Source organism: Macaca mulatta, chromosome 10 (assembly GCF_049350105.2).
Source record: "Macaca mulatta isolate MMU2019108-1 chromosome 10, T2T-MMU8v2.0, whole genome shotgun sequence".
NCBI lineage: Eukaryota > Metazoa > Chordata > Mammalia > Primates > Cercopithecidae > Macaca > Macaca mulatta.
In genome coordinates this window covers 36,473,888-36,487,082 of record NC_133415.1, presented here as the reverse complement: position 1 = coordinate 36,487,082, position 13,195 = coordinate 36,473,888, and the positions used below count along the sequence as shown (strand labels likewise).

The 13,195-nt window shown below is 38.2% G+C and overlaps 1 pseudogene; it reads right to left on the bottom strand.

Moving 5' to 3' along the window:
* Positions 1–8,069: 8,069 nt before the first annotated feature.
* Positions 8,070–8,916, bottom strand: LOC106995624 (carboxy-terminal domain RNA polymerase II polypeptide A small phosphatase 2 pseudogene; annotated as a pseudogene).
* Positions 8,917–13,195: the final 4,279 nt, after the last annotated feature.

The following is a 13,195-nucleotide window of genomic DNA, read 5'->3' as shown; positions in this document are numbered from 1 at the left end:
CTCGATCAACTGGAAGAAAGAGTGTCACTGATTGAGGATCAAATGAATAAAATGAAGCGAGAAGAGAAACCAAAAGAAAAAAGAAGAAAAAGAAATGAACAAAGCCTGAAAGAAGTATGGGATTATGTAAAAAGACCAAATCTACGTTTGATTGGGGTGCCTGAAACTGAGGGGGAAAATGGAACCAAGTTGGAAAACACTCTTCAGGATATCATCCAGGAGAACTTCCCCAACCTAGTAGGGCAGGCCAACATTCAAATCCAGGAAATACAGAGAACACCACAAAGATACTTCTCGAGAAGAGCAACTCCAAGACACATAATTGCCAGATTCACCAAAGTTGAAATGAAGGAAAAAATCTTAAGGGCAGCCACAGAGAAACGTCGGGTTACCCACAAAGGGAAGCCCATCAGACTAACAGCAGATCTCTCGGCAGAAACTCTACAGCCAGAAGAGAGTGGGGGCCAATATTCAACATTCTTAAAGATAAGAATTTTAAACCCAGAATTTCATATCCAGCCAAACTAAGTTTCATAAGTGAAGGAGAAATAAAATCCTTGACAGATAAGCAAATGCTTAGAGATTTTGTCACCACTAGGCCTGCCTTACAAAAGACCCTGAAGGAAGCACTCAACATGGAAAGGAACAACAGGTACCAGCCATTGCAAAAACATGCCAAAATGTAAAGTCCATTGAGACTAGGAAGAAACTGCATCAACTAATGAGCAAAATAACCAGTTAATATTATAATGGCAGGATCAAGTTCACACATAACAATATTAACCTTAAATGTAAATGGACTAAATGCTCCAATTAAAAGACACAGACTGGCAAACTGGATAAAGAGTCAAGACCCATCAGTCTGCTGTATTCAGGAGACCCATCTCACATGCAGAGACATACATAGGCTCAAAATAAAGGGATGGAGGAAGATTTACCAAGCAAATGGAGAACAAAAAAAAGCAGGGGTTGCAATACTAGTCTCTGATAAAACAGACTTTAAACCATCAAAGATCAAAAGAGACAAAGAAGGCCATTACATAATGGTAAAGGGATCAATTCAACAGGAAGAGCTAACTATCCTAAATATATATGCACTCAATACAGGAGCACCCAGATTCATAAAGCAAGTCCTTAGAGACTTACAAAGAGACTTAGACTCCCATACAATAATAATGGGAGACTTCAACACTCCACTGTCAACATTAGACAGATCAACGAGACAGAAAGTTAACAAGGATATCCAGGAATTGAACTCATCTCTGCAGCAAGCAGACCTAATAGACATCTATAGAACTCTCCACCCCAAATCAACAGAATATACATTCTTCTCAGCACCACATCGTACTTACTCCAAAATTGACCACATAATTGGAAGTAAAGCACTCCTCAGCAAATGTACAAGAACAGAAATTATAACAAACTGTCTCTCAGACCACAGTGCAATCAAACTAGAACTCAGGATTAAGAAACTCAATCAAAACCGCTCAACTACATGGAAACTGAACAACCTGCTCCTGAATGACTACTGGGTACATAACGAAATGAAGGCAGAAATAAAGATGTTCTTTGAAACCAATGAGAACAAAGATACAACATACCAGAATCTCTGGGACACATTTAAAGCAGTGTGTAGAGGGTAATTTATAGCACTAAATGCCCACAAGAGAAAGCAGGAAAGATCTAAAATTGACACTCTAACATCGCAATTAAAAGAACTAGAGAAGCAAGAGCAAACACATTCGAAAGCTAGCAGAAGGCAAGAAATAACTAAGATCAAAGCAGAACTGAAGGAGATAGAGACACAAAAAAACCTCCAAAAAATCAATGAATCCAGGAGTTGGTTTTTTGAAAAGATCAACAAAATTGACAGACCGCTAGCAAGACTAATAAAGAAGAAAAGAGAGAAGAATCAAATCGATGCAATTAAAAATGATAAAGGGGATATCACCACCGACCCCACAGAAATACAAACTACCATCAGAGAATACTATAAACACCTCTACACAAATAAACTGGAAAATCTAGAAGAAATGGATAATTTCCTGGACACTTACACTCTTCCAAGACTAAACAAGGAAGAAGTTGAATCCCTGAATAGACCAATAGCAGGCTCTGAAATTGAGGCAATAATTAATAGCCTGCCAACCAAAAAAAGTCCAGGACCAGATGGATTCACAGCTGAATTCTACCAGAGGTACAAGGAGGAGTTGGTACCATTCCTTCTGAAACTATTCCAATCAATAGAAAAAGAGGGAATCCTCCCTAACTCATTTTATGAGGCCAACATCATCCTGATACCAAAGCCTGGCAGAGACACAACAAAAAAAGAGAATTTTAGACCAATATCCCTGATGAACATCGATGCAAAAATCCTCAATAAAATACTGGCAAACCGGATTCAGCAACACATCAAAAAGCATATCCACCATGATCAAGTGGGCTTCATCCCTGGGATGCAAGGCTGGTTCAACATTCACAAATCAATAAACATAATCCAGCATATAAACAGAACCAAAGACAAGAACCACATGATTATCTCAATAGATGCAGAAAAGGCTTTTGACAAAATTCAACAGCCCTTCATGCTAAAAACGCTCAATAAATTCGGTATTGATGGAACGTACCTCAAAATCATAAGAGCTATTTATGACAAACCCACAGCCAATATCATACTGAATGGGCAAAAACTGGAAAAATTCCCTTTGAAAACTGGCACAAGACAGGGATGCCCTCTCTCACCACTCCTATTCAACATAGTGTTGGAAGTTCTGGCCAGAGCAATTAGGCAAGAGAAAGAAATCAAGGGTATTCAGTTAGGAAAAGAAGAAGTCAAATTGTCCCTGTTTGCAGATGACATGATTGTATATTTAGAAAACCCCATTGTCTCAGCCCAAAATCTCCTTAAGCTGATAAGCAACTTCAGCAAAGTCTCAGGATACAAAATTAATGTGCAAAAATCACAAGCATTTTTATACACCAGTAACAGACAAACAGAGAGCCAAATCAGGAATGAACTTCCATTCACAATTGCTTCAAAGAGAATAAAATACCTAGGAATCCAACTTACAAGGGATGTAAAGGACCTCTTCAAGGAGAACTACAAACCACTGCTCAGTGAAATAAAAGAGGACACAAACAAATGGAAGAACATACCATGCTCATGGATAGGAAGAATCAATATCGTGCAAATGGCCATACTGCCCAAGGTTATTTATAGATTCAATGCCATCCCCATCAAGCTACCAATGAGTTTCTTCACAGAATTGGAAAAAACTGCTTTAAAGTTCATATGGAACCAAAAAAGAGCCCGCATCTCCAAGACGATCCTAAGTCAAAAGAACAAAGCTGGAGGCATCAAGCTACCTGACTTCAAACTATACTACAAGGCTACAGTAACCAAAACAGCATGGTACTGGTACCAAAACAGAGATATAGACCAATGGAACAGAACAGAGTCCTCAGGAATAATACCACACATCTACAGCCATCTGATCTTTGACAAACCTGAGAGAAACAAGAAATGGGGAAAGGATTCCCTATTTAATAAATGGTGCTGGGAAAACTCGCTAGCCATAAGTAGAAAGCTGAAACTGGATCCTTTCCTTACTCCTTATACGAAAATTAATTCAAGATGGATTAGAGACTTAAATGTTAGACCCAATACCATAAAAATCCTAGAGGAAAACTTAGGTAGTACCATTCAGGACATAGGCATGAGCAAAGACTTCATATCTAAAACGCCAAAAGCAACAGCAGCAAAAGCCAAAATGGACAAATGGGATCTAATGAAACTAAAGAGCTTCTGCACAGCAAAAGAAACTACCATCAGAGTGAACAGGCAACCTACAGAATGGGAGAAAATTTTTGCAATCTACTCATCTGACAAAGGGCTAATATCCAGAACCTACAAAGAACTCAAACAAATTTACAAGAAAAAAACAAACAACCCCATCAAAAAGTGGGCAAAGGATATGAACAGACATTTCTCAAAAGAAGACATTCATACAGCCAACAGACACATGAAAAAATGCTCATCATCACTGGCCATCAGAGAAATGCAAATCAAAACCACAATGAGATACCATCTCACACCAGTTAGAATGGCGATCATTAAAAAGTCAGGAAACAACAGGTGCTGGAGAGGATGTGGAGAAATAGGAACACTTTTACACTGTTGGTGGGATTGTAAACTAGTTCAACCATTATGGAAAACAGTATGGCGATTCCTCAAGGATCTAGAACTAGATGTACCATATGACCCAGCCATCCCATTACTGGGTATATACCCAAAGGATTATAAATTATGCTGCTATAAAGACACATGCACACGTATGTTTATTGCAGCACTATTCACAATAGCAAAGACTTGGAATCAACCCAAATGTCCATCAGTGACAGACTGGATTAAGAAAATGTGGCACATATACACCATGGAATACTATGCAACCATAAAAAAGGATGACTTTGTGTCCTTTGTAGGGACATGGATGCAGCTGGAAACCATCATTCTTAGCAAACTATCCCAAGAACAGAAAACCAAACACCGCATGTTCTCACTCATAGGTGGGAACTGAACAATGAGATCACTTGGACTCAGGAAGGGGAACATCACACACCGGGGCCTATCATGGGGAGGGCGGACGGGGGAGGGATTGTATTGGGAGTTATAACTGATGTAAATGACGAGTTGATGGCTGCAGCACACCAACATGGCACAAGTATACATATGTAACAAACCTGCACGTTATGCACATGTACCCTACAACTTAAAGTATAATAATAATAAATAAATTAAAAAATAAAAAAAAAAGAAAAAAAAAAGAAAGTCTATTTTGTCTAATTTAAGCTTAACTACCAATGCACTCCTTTGGTTATTATTTGCATGGAATATCATTTTCTATCCTTCCACTTTTAGCCAATGCTCTTAATTCAGAAGTGAATCTCCTATAAGCAGCATATTATAGGGTTTAAAAGATTCATTCATCCACTCTGTCTGTTTTAGTCTCTTTTCTGCTGCAATAGCAGAATATCACAGACTGGTAATTAATAAGTAATGTAAATGTATTTGACTCATGATTCTGGAGGCTGGGAAGGCAAAAGAACATGACACTGGTATGTATCGAAAATCTTGTTGCTGGTTAATAACTTGGCCAAAGATGTCAAGGAGAGAGAGGTTTTTTTTGTTTTGTTTTTTGTTTTGTTTTTTTAATGACAGACCCATTCTCATTATAATTAGCCCATTCCCACTATAAGACTATTAATCCATTCATGAAGGCAGAGTACTTATACTTTAATTAATTCTTAAAGGTTCCATCTCTTAATTCTATCACATTGGCTATTAAATTTTCTCCTAAATTTTGGAGATGATATTCAGTCTATAACAGTATCTATTTAGTAGATAACTTAATCTTATGTGTAAAGTAGTGATAGGTAAGCAGTTACTATTGTAAATTTGTAGTTTTCTGTCCATTTTACATTTGCTTCTTTTTTTCTTGTTCTGTCTTTCCTGTGGTATTGTTAATTTTTGTTGAGACAAAGTTATGCTTTCCTGCTCAGACTGAAGTGCAGTAGCGTATCACAGCTCACTGTAGCCTCAACCTCCTGTGCTGGAGCAATCCTCCCACCTTAGCCACCCAAGTGGCTTAGACTACCAATGGGTACCACAACACCCAGCTAATTTTTTCTGTAGAAATAAGGTTTCCTCATTTTGCTCAGGTTGGTCTCAAACTCTGGAGCTTATGATTCTTCCACCTTGGCCTCCCAAAGTGTTGGAATTATAAGCAGGAGCTGCTATATCAAATTTTTAATTTTTGTAATATATGTTTTAATTCCTTTCTCTTTTTCTTCACTACATTTTTTTCCTAGTGGTTATCATGAGACTTACGTAAAACATCTTGTATTTTAACAGTCTATTTTAAGATGATAACAATTTAGAGTATTCTGAATTTCAGGATGTATTTACAATTTTTAGTGACATGTATACTTTATTATTTTTCATATTGTTAGTTAGCATTTCATCATATCAATGTGGAGATTTCTTGCAGACCATGGCTGGAGAAGTAAAGAAGGTGTGTTTTGCCTGATTCAGGGGCTACAGACAGTACCAGGTTTGGCAAGCCTGTCACTCAAATCTCAGGTGAGTATGAATTCTCTTGGGTTTTTGGCAGATTGTTGCAGTGTCAGGACCAAGGCCAAATGAGTTATAGCCAAGTCTAAAGTAAGATGTGGCAGTATTCTGTTTTGAAGGTGGGACCATGATAGGCAAGTCTGCCACTTGGTCAAGTGCTTACCCTCTGAAGATGTCTTCCTTGGTCTTTGCCTCCAGGTGTGTGTCACAAAATCTGAACTGGATCCCAACGCTTTCATAAATGCACTTATGTTTGCTGTGGCTGATGCATTATGTTGTGGGTGATGTGCATGCAGGACCTCCCATTCTGTCCTCTTGCTTATGTTACTCTAATTTGTGTTTCACTTTCTGAAATGAATGTCAAGCTTGTGATTTTTAGATTCAAAAGTTCTAAAATAAATTGCTCAAATTTACACATTATGTAAGCTGTAAATGAAATTTCTTTCAGGTGCTACATATTTATTAAAATTATTGGTTGTAATTTTAAGCCCACTGTAGACAGAAAGGAATCATTTAAAGTTATATTCTTTTTTTAGTCTGTATCTAAATGATGGTATATTTTAATTGCAAATATTTACTTTATACTTCAGTAATGCTCATCATATTTTGCAAAATTTATGTTGTTCTTTTAATTGAAAATACAAAACATTTTTAGCTCCTGAAAGCTATATTATTGTCATATAGTTTTATTACATTTTGTGGTAAGAATAGCAGCAACATATTGAGAACATAATAAAACTCGCTTGTCTTTTTAGTGCTTATTTATTAAAATCTTCTCATTAGAGCCTATTGTTAATGATTGTAATATATTTTCTGTCTAATTTTACTGCCATTTATTAAACACCAATGACTTGAAATGTCTGCTTTTCATGAGTGCATACAGTTGAAAGCTGTAGATATCAAAAGAATTATTTTTCATTGTATATCTATGTTGTATTCAGGATTTTATGAATTAAAGTCTCTCGTTATTTTCAATTCTGTGTCATTTTGTTTCTTTTCTGGGGGGGAGGGTGTTTTCTCAGATCAGTTAATTGTATTTTTGCTTTTAAAGCTTGATATTATGAGTTGAATGATAATTTTTAACTCGGTACACTTTACAACAATATGATGTTTAATTTACATGTGAATTAGCCATGTCTGTTGCTTATAGACATATCTGTGTGTTTTTCACCTATGTAAGTATGATATCTTTTTTTCCTTTTTTTTTTCAGTTTTGGGTAGTCTTTTTTGTAGTTGAAAGATAATTTTAAAACAGAGTCAAAAGAAAAGAAATCATTTATCTGTTATCTTGCAGGGTGGGGAGACAGCCTGAGCCCTGGGGAGATGCAGAAAGGATCCATCCCAGGCAATTGGCTGGAGGTAAGTAAGCATAGCCTTTGGGCCACAAGACATGATGACTTGGGTACTGGTCTGGATATAAGTCTTCATCTGCCCTGAAATGTCAGCTTTTCTCTGCAATAACTGGCTGGAGAAATATTTCAGAAAGATGTGTGCCTGGAACACCCAAAGGCAATACCCTTCCTTTCTCCTTGGCATAGGCCTTGCAATACCAAGGAAAGACCAGGTTTGCAATGGAGCCTTCAGTAGTCTTCATCCCTACGAAGCTCAGTGGTCATAGGGTGACAGGAGAGGAGATAAGCTAACTTGGGAAGAGTCTTTGTCTTTCAGTTTCTCCCCCACTGAAACACTATATACTGGGGCTACAGTTCATGGCAAAACACACATGCTGTCTTTCTCTCACATACACATCTTGAGAACCCAACAACTTGATGGCAGGTAGCTCTGGGCATCCTTGGTCTGGCATTCACCCACTCAGCATCTAAGCTGTCCTAAAGCTCTTTTCAATCACTTCTCACTTTTTCCAGGCTCACGTGGCTAGGTACTCCAGCTTCCACCCTGTCAGGCTGATCATAAAGGCACAGTGTGGGAAAGTCTCCTATTATGATGGCCATTGCTGGGAAGCAGGGAAGGCTAAGGGCCCACTGCCGTACAAGGCTAATGTAGACACCCTCTGCTCCACTCATCTCCTTGAAGATTGCTATCAGGTTCAGCAGCTGCTATCTGTCATGTTATCAAACCGGGACTGCACAGGCACTGCGTTCTCTGGGTGGAAGTTGTAAGAAGCAGGTGAGTTGTCCAGGATGAGAGTTTTCCTCAGGTCCCTCCCGAGATGGCTGAGGTCCTTGGCATAGCAGCCCTGGTGGAACAAACACAACTCATGGGATAAGCAGCCCCAGAACAACCCACACCGGTCCAGCAGACCCATCACAGGATCTGCATACTTGTCCAAACTGGAATGAAGAGAACACATTTAAAGAGTTCCTCCATTCATCTCAGGAATTCATCCACATAAGGCCTCTTGAGCACATGGATCTGGTGAGTCGTCCCCTCAGTCTCTACAGGCACTAGGGAGTCAGCATTGCTGATTGGCTTAAAGGAGCTATGCACAACGGTTTCATCCAGGTCAGTGACCATACAGATCTTTCTTTGATCTTTCTCTGTCACCTCTGGGAGCAGGCAGGTTGCTAGGATCTGATAAAACTGATACTGGAGACCCTGGAGATGATCTGACTTTGCCATGGTGTTGGCTTCCTCCTTATGTGTGTAGAGCTCAGTGGGGGAACTTGACTGGCCAACATGCTGGGTGTAAGAACAGCAGAAAGGGGCCTTGTAGGATGTGACAAACATGAGGGCTCTTAAGAGAGGACTTTGGAAATCAGGCCTTGCTTGGTAAGGACCAGGGCATCTTCCCTACATGCCTGGGTGATGATGGAACCATGTTCCATCTAACAATCCTGAGGGCTGGGCTGGCTGGGTGGGAAGACTGGTGGGCACACTGGCTGGGCTGGGCTGGGGGGCATGGGCTGGGGCCTACTCCAGTTCCCGAGAATCTGACTTCCACAGCTCTTCATAGTCCCTCTCTCATTTCCATCACTGGCCAGGAAAGGAAGTGGCCTGTAGGGAGGGTGGATGGCCTTGGCAGCAGCTCCCCATGGTGCCCCCAACCCGGATTCCTCCAGTGGCAGCTTCAGGTTCCTCAGTTTGGGTCTAACATAGAGAATCCACCAGATAGGCATTTGTTTTTTCAACATTTTTTTGAAGTTTTGGGAGTCTATGTGCAGGTTATGCAGGATTCTTACATAGATAAACATTTGCCATTGTGGTTTACTGCACAGATCATCTCATCACCTAGGTACTAAGCCCACCATCCACAGCTATTCTTCCTGATGCTCACCCTCCCCTCCCCCTTGTCATGAAACAGGTGCCCAGTGTGTGTTGTTCTTCCTGATGTTTCCATGGGTTCTCATTGATCTGCTTCCACTAATAAGTGAGAATAATAATAAGCAGTGTTTGGTTTTCTATTCCTGCATTACTTTGCTGAGAGTAATGGCTTCAAATTCCAACTATTTCCCTGTAAGGGACATCATCTCATTACATGTTATGGGTTCAAAGTGCTCCATGCTGAATATGTACCACATTTTCTTTTTCCAGTCTATCATTGATGGGCATGTAGATTGATTACCTGACATTGTTATTGTAAATAGTGCTGCAGCAATGATGTGTGTACATGTATTTTTAAAATAGAATGATTTATATTCATTTGGGTGTATAACTAGTAATAGTATTGCTGGGTCAAATGGTATTTTTGCTTCTAGGTCTTTGAGGAATCTCCACACTCTCTTCCACAATGCTTGAAACAATTTACACTCCCACCAACAGTGCAAAAGTGTTCCCTTTTCTCCACAACCTCACCAGCATCTGCTATTTTTGACTTTTTATTAATAGCCATTGTAATTGGTGTGAGATGGTATCTCATTGTGGTTTTGATAATTATCAGTGATGTTGAGCTTTTCATGTTTGTTGGGCACATGAATGTCTTCTTTTGAGATATGTCTGTTCATGTCCTTTGACCACTTTTTAATGGGGTTGTTTGTTTTTCTCTTGTAAATTTTGTTTAAGTCTTTCATAGATTCTGAATATTAGAAATTTGTCAGATGGATAGGTTGTAAAATTTTACTCCTATTCTCTAGGTTGTTAGCTTGATGATAGTTTCTTTGGCTCTTCAGAAGCTCTCTAGTTTAATTAGACCCAATTTGTCAATTTTTGCTTTTGTTGCTATTGCTTTGGCCTTTTTGTCATAAAATCTTTGCCCATGCCTATATCCTGAATGGTATTGTCTAGATTTTTTCTTCTGTGTTGTTATAGTTTTGGGTTTTACATTTAAGTCTTTAATCCATCTTGAATTAATTTTTGTATATAGTGTTAGGAAGGGTTCCAATTTTAATTCTCTGCATATGGCTAGATGGTTCTCCTAGCACCATTTATTGAATAGGGAGCCCTTTCCCTAATTCCTTGTTTTTGTTGAGTTTGTCAAAGATTAGATTGCTGTAGGTTTGTGGCTTTATTTCTAGGCTATTTTGTTTCATTTGTCTATGTGTCTGTTTCTATACCAGTACCATGCTGTTTTGGTTACTGTACCCTTCTAGTATAGTTTGAAGTTAGGTAGAGTGATGTTTCCAGCTTTTTTTTTTTTTTTTTTTTTTTTTTGCTTAGGGTTGGCTTGGCTATTTGGGCTCTTTTTGGGTTCCATATGATCTTTAAAAGTTTTTTTTTTTTCTAATTCTGTGACTTGTTAATAGTAGTTTAATGGAAATAGTTTAAAGGAAATGAATCTATAAATTACTTTGGACAATATAGTCATTTTCATGATACTGATTCTTCCTGTCCATGAGCATGGAATGTTTCTCCATTGGTTTTGTGTCCACTCAGATTTCTCTGAGCAGTTGTTTGTAGTTCTCCTTGAAGAAGTCCTTCACTTTCCTTCTTAGCTGTATTCCTAGGTGTTTTGTTCTCTTTGTAGCAATTACGAATGAAAGTTCATTCATGATTTGGCTCCCTGCTTGCCTGTTGTTTGTGTATAGGAATGCTAGCTACTTTTATACATTGATTTTATATCCTGAGATTTTGCTGATGTTGCTTAACAGCTTAATAAGCTTTTGGGCTGAGACAATGAGGTTTTCTAGATATAGGATCAGGTCATCTGCAAACAAAGATAACTTGACTTCTTCTCTTTCTATTTGAATGCTCTTTATTTCTTCCTCTTGCATGATTTTCCTGGCCAAGGCTTCCAATGCTATGTTGAATAGTAGTGGTGAGAGAGGGCATCCTTTTCTTGTGCCAATTTTCAGAGAAAATGCTTCCAGCTTCTGCACATTCAGTATGATATTGGCTGTGGGTTTGTTGTATATGGCTCTTATTATTTTGAGGTATGTTTCTTCAGTACCTAGTTTATTGAGAATTTTAAATGTGAGAGAATGTTGAATTTTATTGAATGCTTTTTCTGCATCTATTGAGATAATCATGTGGTTTTTGTATTTAGTTCTCTTTATGTGATGAGTCACATTAATTGATTTGCATATGTTGAACCAACTTTGTATCCTAGGGATAAAGTCAACTTGATTGTGGTGGATGCGCTTTTTAATGTGCTGCTGGATTTGGTTTGCTAGTATTTTATTGAGGATTTTTGCATCAGTGTTCATCAAGGATATTGTCATGATGTTTTGTTGTTGTTGTTTTTTCTGTGCTGGCTTTTGGTATCACGATGATCCTGGCCTGATATAGTGAGTTAGAGAGAATTTCTTTGTCTTCAATTTTTTTGGATAGTTTTAGGAGAAAGGATACCATCTCCTCTTTGTACTTCTGGTCAAACTCAGCTGCAAATCCATCTGGTCCTGGGCTTTTTTTGTTCGTAGGCTATTTATTACTGTCTCAGTTTCAGAACACATTATTGATCTATTCAGTGATTCAGTTTCTTTCTGGTTCAGTTTTGGGGAGGATTTATTTTGCAAGGAAATTGTCTATTTCTTCTAGATTTTCTAGTTTATTTGCTTAGAGGTGTTTATAGTATTCTCTGATGGTTGTTTGTATTTCTGTGGGTCAGTGATGATATCTCCCTTATTATTTCTAACTGTGTTTGATTCTTCTCTCTTTTCTTCTTTATTTGCCTAGATAGTGTTCCATCTATTTTATTAATTTTTTTCAAAAAACCAGCTCCTGGATTGGTTCTTTTTTTTTTTTTTTGGAAGAGTTTTCAGTGTCTATCTCCTTCAGCTCAATTCTGATCTTTGTTATTTCTTGTTTTCTGCTAGCTTTCGGGTTCATTTTCTCTTGGTTTTCTAGTTCTTTTAATTGAGATGTTAGGCTGTTAACTTTAGATCTTTCTAGTTATTTATTTATTTATCTATTTTGGCAGAGTCTTACTCTGTCGCCCAGGCTAAGGTACAGTGGCATGATCACAGCTCACTGCAACCTCCACTTCTCGGTTTTAAGTGATTTCTGCTGTCTCATCCTCCCGAGTAGCTGAAATTACAGATGTGCATCACCACACCCAGCTAATTTTTGTATTTCTTGTAGAGATGTGGCTGTATTATGTTGTCTAGACTGTTCTTGAACATCTGGCCTCAAGTGATCTGCCTGTCTCAGCCTCCTAAAGTGCTGGAATTACAGGCATGAGCCACCACACCTGGCTCTTTCTAGCTTTTTGATGCGGACGTTAGTGCTATACATTTCCCTATTTTCTTGGTTTCTAGTGATTGTGATAATCTTAAATTCACAACCTATTTATAGTTTAAATCTATATAATTATGTGAGAACAACTTTTTGATATTTGAAGGTGATGTTTGAAAGATTTTGTAACTTTGTTTTTTAGGTAGTTTTAAATTTCTAATTGTAGTTAAAAACATGTCATTGTCATGTCTAACATTTTAAGTATATGGTTTATAAATGGTCAGTATAGTACCATTGTCGTGCAATAGGTTTTAGATAATTTTTTCCTACAAAAGTAAAAGTGAATACTCATTACTTGTGAAAGAAGTTAGTTACTTTGCCTTAGGTAGATAGCAAGAGAATGGTCTGTGGAGAGTCCCTGGTCCTTGAGATAGTGCCTCATCCCTGCATAACATAAAAAGAAGCCTGGAAAAAAGTCAAGCTGCAGACACTAACAAGGGAAGTAGCACATGATGTTGTGCTTGGAGACATGCCCACGGCTGCACAGATAGAAAAACC